Source organism: Dromiciops gliroides, chromosome 4 (genome assembly GCF_019393635.1).
Source record: "Dromiciops gliroides isolate mDroGli1 chromosome 4, mDroGli1.pri, whole genome shotgun sequence".
NCBI classification, from domain to species: Eukaryota; Metazoa; Chordata; class Mammalia; order Microbiotheria; family Microbiotheriidae; genus Dromiciops; species Dromiciops gliroides.
In genome coordinates, this window is record NC_057864.1 from 56997686 (window position 1) to 57007611 (window position 9926).

The following is a 9926-nucleotide window of genomic DNA, read 5'->3' on the forward strand; positions in this document are numbered from 1 at the left end:
AGTTGCCTAAGTGTCTTAGGAATACCCAAGGCAGAGCTGGAAGAGAAAAGAGAAATTCCAAAGAGCCCATACAAAGAAGAGAAAAGAAAGAGAATGATATCAAAAAGGACCAAATGGAGAAGCGACAAAGAAATGGATTCTGGAAGATAGGAGAATAACCTGATCCAAAAAAGCCAAGCCTCCATATCTCAAGAAGCAGCTCTCTCTAGAGAAAGAGTTTCTTCTATCCTGACTGGGCCATGACGACGACGACAATGGCCGTCTGGACCAGGGTTCTAATGTTGCCATCCAAAGTTCAATGATGAGAGTGAGAGCACAGAATGGGATTTCTAGAGTCCTCTAATTCCTTTGCCCAGAGCCTATGACCCAATGGTGCAGCTCTGCCTGATAACCTAATACCCTGCTGCCATGCTGATGAGTGAGGACAAGGATCAGGACTTTGATCTTCCCCTCTCCCTGGCCCACCAACCAAAGGTATAAGACTTCTAAAGATAGTCTGAGGAAATGGGTGGTAAGAATGTTCACTGTTTTGTTTGTGATTGCTTGTATGTTGTCTTGTATTTTAAGCAAATACCTTGTGCTTTTCCATGATTCCAGAATTCTGGCTAGTCAAAGGAGAGAATGAGGAAAAGGGAACCCTTGAGGAGCGGCTGAATGTATGGTCAACATGAATATGTTCTAAGAATGAGGATGTGACAGTGAAGTGTTATAAATTGGTAATTCCTGACCAGGCAGCAGGTGGCATCATGGCTAGTATGCTAGACTTGGAGTCAGGAAGACTCATCTTCCTAAATTCAAATCTGATCTTAGATACTTACTAGCTGTGTGACCCTTGGCAAGTCACTTAACCTTGTTTGTCTCAGTTTCCTCATCTGTAAAATAAGCTGGAGAAGAAAATGGCAAATCACTCCAGCATCTTTGTCAAGAAAAAACCAAATGGGATCATGAAGAGTGGGACATGACTGAAATGAGTGGGTGTGATTCCTGCCAAAGAGGAAAAGAACTGACTCAGCTACCTCTAAAGATGGAAAAACCCCTCTAGTGATTAAGAGAATGGTCAAAGTACCCATTCAGCAAAGGAATAAAAAGGAATCTCTCCTTGCTGGATTTTGCCATGTTTATATGGATAAGTTATGTCTCCAAAGGGGGAACAGGGGAAGGCTAGCTATGGGAATAAATATGAGAGAAGTAAAAATTATAATCCTTAGGAACCTAAAATAGTCAGTTCAAGATTCCAATATCAATGTTTGGGGTGTTAGACTTGAGTTTCAGATTTGGTTTGTGATCTCCCAGGGCCTGCTAAATCCTCAACGATAAAGAAAAAAAAATCAATCTATTCTTGTCCACCTCCAACTTGTAAGATACAATAGCATATAATGATGAGAAAGACACATAATTATAGAATCCCAATTGCCCTCAAATTCTCAAATTTTTAGTGAAGACATCCTAATCTCATGTGTACAAGCCACCCTGACAACAGTGATTTAGAATCAGGCTAAAACCTGAATGAATGCTGCCAACAGAGATGCCAAGGGGTATCACAGGTAGAAAGTGGCCAGCCTTACTTAACTTTTGTTTGTTCTGTAACATAAGGCCCCATGCCACTCCTAGCACATTGATGCCATCCTTCATGGAAATCAAGGATAGACCAATGAACTTTTCCAGGTCCTCTTCAAGGGTAGGCTTTGGTGCCTGGCTCTTTGAATAGAGCAGCCCTCAAAAAAGTAATTTAAGCTAATGTAAAGCACTGCCTATTTCCAACTATTTGAACAGGGAGCAAGAAATAACAGCAAAAAAATATCTTATTTCAGTTATTATCTGTTTTAGTATCACGTGACAACTTCCACAGATGCAAATGGGAGCATTTGGATGCAAGTGATAATCACTTGTTTAAGCAATTTTGTTGCTGAAAAATGATAATTTCCAGAAGCCACTTTCCAAAACAAATACCCTCCTATTGAGACCCACCACAAAGAGCATGATTCATATAAGAGAAATGGGCAGAAGATTTTGTAATAAACTAGAGAACCCAAATGCAGGTTCTCTAAGACAAAAAGAAAAAAACATTAATGGAAAACAGACCCATTCTTTTTAGGATCATACAAAGAAGATATATTGCTTCCCAGGAATTGGCTGTGTTTCAAAATCCATACCCCCCAACTTGTCAGAGAAGATTGTGGTTAATGCTGAGAAAGACATGTGCTGATAGAATTGTAACTGCCCTCAAATTCCTGAATTCCTAGTGAAAACATCCTAATCTTATATGTGCAAGACAAAAAGCTCTAGAGAGTGAAGTGTAGGCAGGTCCAGCTGTAGGAGGTGATTGTTCATATTACAGAAGGATTCACCTTAGGTCACCTTCTACATCTGAGGAAAAGTCATGGACCCCCATGCATAAAAAATGCTTTAAAATATTTATTGATTGATATGCTATAGTTACACCATTGGCATTCATTGATTGAAAAAATGCCTGATGACAGAAAGTTCCAAGGAATTCAGTAATGCTTGTAAATAAATTTGCATTCTACAGTCCCAACAGTGGCTACATATATTTGAAATAAATGCTTCATTACTTTATTGAACCTGTGACCTCATGGATGCAGTTTCAATATCCAAAGATGCCTCAGACACTTACTAGCTGGGCAAGTCACTTAGTCCCTGTTTATCTCATTTCCCTCATTTGCCAATTGAAGATAATAATAGCACTCACCTCCCAGGGTTGTTGTAGGGATCAAATGAGATAGTATTTCTAAAGCACTGGGCACAGTGCCTGGTACATTGTAAGCAGTATAGAAATGTTGTATATGATGATTATTATGCAGGCTGCCACCCATCCATGCCAACCTATCCTTTCTGTTCCAGGCTCTCCCCAAAAATGTTCCTCATGGGGTTCATTCAATATACAGGGAAACATCCTCTATATTTCTTCATATTTGTGGATACCAATGGAACATGGAGGCTGTCTTGTCAGTTTTTGCTGCCTGTTGTGTGAATAGCCCATCTGTATTTCCAGTCATACATCTTTTTGATGTCCTTTATGCAAGAATATCTTTTACCCTCCTGTGCAATTTTTCATAAATAATGTGATTCAGCCTGCTCATGCCTGCAATGCACCTCCTCAGTTCTCTTTTTGGCTGACCCTCAGCTTTAATTTGGAGAGTAGTAATATGTCTCTGAATGTGACATATTATTTATTAAGTTCATGAAAAATAAACTTTGGGGATTTGAGAGAAGTATTGGCAAACATTGACTTTTCTCCATACCCACCAGCAGCTACAGGAGGAACTAATATAGTTTGCAAGGCAAGTGGACTTTCATTTTCAGTTCTTAGATTTTTTTAATATACTGAGTCATGCTACATATTTTAGAGTCAAAGATCAAAATGGCAGTATGTGGTGCAAGTGTGGATTCATAGACCCTCTGTGATAACAACCACCAAGGTCCTCCACCAATCCATTGGTGACCACTAGTCTACCCAGCCCATTCATTAACCAATTGAAAGATGTATAGACCTACTTGAAGATAGAATGTTGCCAACAACCCCTTTGTGTTCATGATCAATCAGAAAACAAATAAAACAAGATTATTTACAAATGAAAATGAAAGTCAACGAGGAAATACTATTGATTTTTTAATGAGCTACATAACTTTACAGGAGCATGCTGTACCAACAGAAGAAATCCTGTATTGACATGAACACACAACCTGATGAGAAAGAGATGACTAGGGGACTTTTAAATCAATTTGATTTAAATTAATTTGGAAGAAGGTAGCCTCTTCCTCCTAGTGAGTTACTCACTATTCATGAATGTATGTACATTTGCTGGGATACCTACTACATTATGCCAAGGTAATGTGAATAGGGTTCAGTAAAATATGATAGATTCAGGGAAGAGATGGAGCTTCTGGTAGGCAGGTGCTTAAGAGTGAAATCTAATCAGATAACTCCCCACTGAACACATTTATGTGTTGTTCAGTCATTTTCAGTCTTGTCCTACTCTTCATTATCTCATTTGGGGTTTTCTTGGCAAAGATACTGGAGTAGTTTGTCATTTCCTTCTCTAGCTCATTTGACAGATGAGGAAACTGAGACAAAAATGATTAAGTGACTTGTGTAAGGTCACACAGCTAGTTTAGTGTCTGAGGCCAAATCTGAATTCAGGAAGATGAGTCTTCCTGATTCCAGGCCTGGCTCTCTATCCACTGTAGCAGCTAGCTGCTCACATTTATACTAGTGAGACAAATTCAGCCTCCCAAAATGAAACAGAAAAGGAAGACCAAAGGACATCTACTCTTTGAGAACCAGGCAGAATTTGTCCCCTTCCTCTAAGAGAGTGAAGTACACAGTGCCCTGGAATCATCATTTGATGTCCAAGAGCCCAAACCTTTTGGTGACTAGGATCAGGTTAGCAGCCATGCTGCTTGGTAGTTAAATGAGGAATATTCACATTTACATCATTAGTGCATCGCATGATGTCATGGGAAGAATTCTGGATTGAGAGACAACACTTGGGTTTGAATTCTGCTTCTGACATTTACTATTCGTGTCACCTTAGCCAAGTCACTAGACCTCTACAAAATGGGGGAGGGGAGATCCAGGGGCAGATTATATGACTTCTAAATTCTCTTTCAGTTCTCAATCTATGGTCCTATAAAGAAACCCTCACTTCAATATGGCAAAATTCCAGCATTCACTGGCTTCTTGTTCTCAAATACTGAGATATATCCCCTCATCTGGGTCTCTCCCCACTCTGCACTGCCTTTAAGTCAACCCTGCACTGGCATGCCTGATTTTTACAATTAATTCTATTGTTGGTGTTTACATTTGCCATATGGGCAGCAAAGTGGTACAGTGGATAGAGTGACAGGCCTGGAGTCAGGAAGACTCATCTTCTTGAATTCAAATCTGGCCTCAGACATTTATGAGCTGTGCAACCCTAGGCAAATTGCTTAACCCTATTTGCCTCAGTTTCCTAATCTGAAAAACGAGCTGGAGAAGCAAATGACAAACCACTCCAATATCTTTGCAAAGAGGACCCCAAGGGGCAGCTAGGTGATGCAGTGGATAGAGCACCAGCCCTGGAGTCAGGAGTACCTGAGTTCCAATCCAGCCTCAGACACTTAATACTTACTAGCTGTGTGACCCTGGGTAAGTCACTTAACCCCAATTGCCTCACTTAAAAAAAAAAAAAAAGAGGACCCCAAGCAGGGGCATAAAAAGTCTGACAGACACAATTGAACAATGACAAATTAGTTGCACAGACTCTGTGCCTTTCTCCATCCTTGCTCCGTTCTAAAAAGATGAAGAAAAAGCCCTTCTTTCACTATTGTCCAACATCTTTCTATTGCTATTTTTAGGCTTGCCATGTTGTTCTGTTCATGTAAAACACATCAGAGAGCTTACAACATCGATCACTAGCACGATCTTGAAAGCCAGTTGGAAATCAATCATTACCTTTTTATTATGGTGTTCCCTGTCCTGATTTCACTCTAATTCACTTAGCCCTTTACCCTCCTGAGGATTCCCTCGTGGTCAGGGTGCCCCCAACCACTCTGGAGAACTTAGCTCTTCCTTGATAGAGTAGTTTGGTTCCATAGGGGTTCTTAGCCTGGGGTCAATGAATTTGTTGGATTTTTTCGATATTTTGATAACTTTATTGCAATATAATTGGTTTACTTTGTAATATTATGTATTTTATATTATACATTTTTAAAACATTCTGAAATGGGTTAGTGCTTAGCATGGTGCTTGGAATGTAATAGGTGCTTAATAAATGTTTATTGATTGAATGATTGAGAATGGGTTTATAGGCTTTACCAGACTTGCAACAGGGCTCATGACATAAAAAGGTTAGGAGCTCTATAGTGACTAGACTCATCCCCATGCCCTCCTGTGCTTCCCTCACCCAGTGCTCTCCACAGGTATTGGCACATTTATAATCCATATCTCACTGATAACATTTCTGTTGAACTAAGCTTTCCCTACAATGCTGTCTTCTCTAAAGTTGTATTTAAAAAAAAAAACAATTAAGTACATTATCCAGGCTATGCCTATGTTCCCTGTGGATGGAGCTGGACTCAGAATCAGGAATACCAGAGTTGAAATGCCTCCTTAAACCCTGGGCAAATGATTTAATCTCTGTTTACCTCAGTTTTTTAAAGTTGGGGGGAGAGGGAGAGTAATAGCATCTACCTCCCAAGATGGTTGTGAGGAACAAATAATTTTTGTAAAGAGTTTTGTAAACCTTAAATAAGCACTCTATAAGTTCTAACTCTTACTTTCATTGTTATTTCCTCTCAATCAGCACTTTTCTCCCTCTGAGAAGATAATGCTACTTAGTTTTTGTCTGTGAACCAGAGCAGTAGTTATCAGAAATGAGAAAGTGAACATTAGTGACCCTGACCTCTCTACTTCAGGCTCCCTGAGTTACTTCAGGTGAGTTATTTTACCCTTGAGTTTCTGTTATCACCTCTGAAAATAGAAAGGTTCCTACTTAGCCTTCAGGAGTAGGGTATGGATCTGAAATGCATTTCTCTGAAGGAGTTTGTGAGAAAAACATATATTGGACCAGAAACAACAAAATAAATTTGTCAAATAAATATATAGTGAGAGCCAGAAAGCAGAAAAATTTTTTAAATAGTAAAAGTTTTTACATTGTATTACATTGCAATGTATTACATTACATTACATTACATTTATACATTGCAAAGTTAAGTGTATTTCACAACCAAAACTGACATTCATGGAGAATGAGAGAAGTAGAAAACTCCATTAAGAAAGAAATATCTTTTGTGAATTTGATACTGAAAATGGATGTAAGGTTGAATTGTTCTATGTGAGGGTGGGGGTAAAAGGGGTAGGGAGAAAGAGAGAGATGGAACCCTGTCCCAATCTATTTTTCCTCATTTGTCCTTTGGTGGGACAGTAACTTTGCTAAGTGAATATGGTTATATAGATAGATGAGCCAGAATCTTCTTGACTGGCTGAGATTAAACCTAGGATTGGAAGAATGAACCAATTAGCTCATCCTGATAGATGAAGTCTAAATTTGGGATGGGCAGAGGAAAGAATCTTAGAATAACAATGACATTCTTACCTCAGGACTATAACTAGTAATTCTGGTGTGTATGTATGGGCCATACCCCACAAAAAGTACCTTGGCAAGTGGGACAAGAAGACTGAAATATTTCCTCAAATCAACATTTTAGGACAAATGCATGGGACTGGAATCTTCAGTTAGTTCTCCATCTGTTCTGTGTTTAAAACTGGTTTCTCCTCAGAAGTCTCTCTCAAGAACAACAGAAACTAGAAAACTCTCCAGAGTTTTCAGAACATCCTGTGCACATCCAACCTTATTGACTGGCTGTGTGACCCTGTCCTTTCAAAGCCCATTGGCATGGGACTTTCTGCTTACTGGTAGAGATGAAGGTTCTGCCTTGCATGAGAGGTGAGCCAAAGTTGGTGAGAGGTGAGAGATTCAATTATTGGACAGCCCCTTTGGAACACTTCAGGGCCAATCTCCCTTGGAGACTCTTCAAGAGAAATCTTTTTGGGACTCCTCAAACTTTTTCAAGTACTGAGTCACTTTGAGTGGTTCTGGCTTCTGGCTTCAAGGGGGAAGATAGGAGAGGCCAATCCCATTTCAGATGGCTGAAGACTTTGGGAAGACATGAGTAGAGCTGGCAGTCTCCATCTTGTTCCTATCTCCAGCTTGCTACACTAAAGATTTCAGGGAATTTTCCTGTAGCTGAGCTCCAGGACAATTCCTTTTGGTTGAGCTATGTTCTCTCTTTCCCAATGGAAGAATTCCTTTACTGTATACTGTCTGGTATATATCTCCTATGTAAACCTTCTCCAATTCCTGTTCTATTATGAGTTGGATAAATCGGTCTCTTTGCTATTCCTATGCGAGTTCATTGTGGAACTGGTTTTTGGTGGGAAAGGAGTCAAGCCTTGAATTTAGTTTGGGGTTTCCCTCCCCCATTAATAACAAAATGATCAGATGTTAACTTGAAGTCAATCATATCCCTTAGAAGAAACAATATTTAAGGGAGTAGATAGATATTTCTACTCAAGTATCCCCTCCCTCTGAGGAGAGGAGAATGACCTCCTGCCCCCAATTCCTGCTTCCTCTCTAGGCAAGAATAAAAGTCTCCTTCCCTTGGGGAAGGTGGGGGAGAAGAGTCTAGAGATATCTATTCTGCCTCCCTTCAAGTCATATATCAAAAACCCTCTCCATTGGCGGTGAGGCTCACTCTTCCTGCAGGTGTTTGGTGGATTTGAAAGTCAGAAAGGAAAATCTTTGAGGAAAAAAAAAAATGTGCAGAATTCTGGATAAAAGCAAGCACACTAGGCCTTTTGGTATAGAACTTGTAGTTGTTCTGAACAGCTGGCCACAGAGAAAGCAGAAAACCAGCAGCCACTACAGCTTTGTTGTAAACATGCTGCAGTCTAACAAGAGAAGGAAATTACCCATATCCTTATAGATATGCTCCTATCCACCCCAGGCACTTTCACTTTTCTGTTCACATTCTCCACCAGATCTAATCCAAGAGGGGTAAAAAAAAGAGAAGGGCCTTAGAAGGTGTTATACTTCCTAGCATAGTCAGAGAAGCTGGGAAATTGAATTAAGGGATCAGTCATCAAGAGCCCAAACGTAGTTATCAGTTTCTCTCAGTCCAAAATTCAAGTTTATAAATGCAGGAAAATCCAGAACCTTTAGAACAATCTTCTTAAATTGGCCCCTGTAATATGACAGCAGAACTGATAATTTTGACAGTAGATAGAGTGGCACAGTGGATAAAACACAGGCCCTGGATTCAGGAGGACCCGAGTTCAAATCAGGCCTCAGACACTTGACACTTACTAGCTGTGTGACCCTGGGCAAGTCACTTAACCCTCATTGCCCCACCAAATATATACATATATATATATATATATATATATATATATATATATATATATATATATATATATACACATACATACATACACACATACATACATACATACATACATACATATGGATACATATACATACATACATACATATATCTTTTACACTAGACTGTGCTGTAAACTACTTGGGATCTTACAGAGGACTTCCAAGTTTAAGGTCAATGACACTGTATCAAAAGACCAGTATAGTAACTGCAGTCACACCTTCTGAAGCCTTCTCCACTTTCTCAAGTGTTGAAGCTGTGGAGCCCCACCATCCCATGGTCTAAAGGATTTGATTTTTGAAATGTTGAATGAGACAATGGACAAAGTGTCATCAAAGATACTTCAAAGTTTCTATCGCTTTTGTGACTATGGAAATTGGAGTATATTGGGTCTGTGTTGGAATCACATGTCCCACTTGTAAATTGCTCATTTTAGAGGAATAAAATAGTATATTCTGGATCTTAGACTTGTTACCTTGGTCTGCTGGGTTCAGAGAGTTACTTCTCCTAAATGCTAATTAACTTTTGCCATTCTCTTGATTTTGCTAGTTGTGAAGTTCAAAAGAAAAATAGGTCACTATGGAGATGCTGGCAAATTTGTCCCATTTTTCATCTATTTGTTCTCTTTCCAAATGCATCTATAAATGTTCTTAGGATGATATAGCTTATTTTGGTCTCATCTCAAGATTTCTGCATCTTTATTTTCCTCTCTACCTTATCCATTCACAACTCAATCTCTCTCTCCATTAACATTTTGGAAATAACTTCTATTCCAAAACTGCTGTTGCCTCTTTTTATGCCTCTCTTCTTTACTAAAGGTTAGACAGCTGAAGCAGTTTAGGGGTTCCTTTGACCTACTACATATAAATACTGAACGTTGGAAGGAAACAATAGAGTTGCATCCAAGAATGAAGTAGCCCTTTGTCCCTTCCTTTTAAAGACACAAGGGGCTAAGTGACTAGAGCACTTGATCTCCCCTCTCA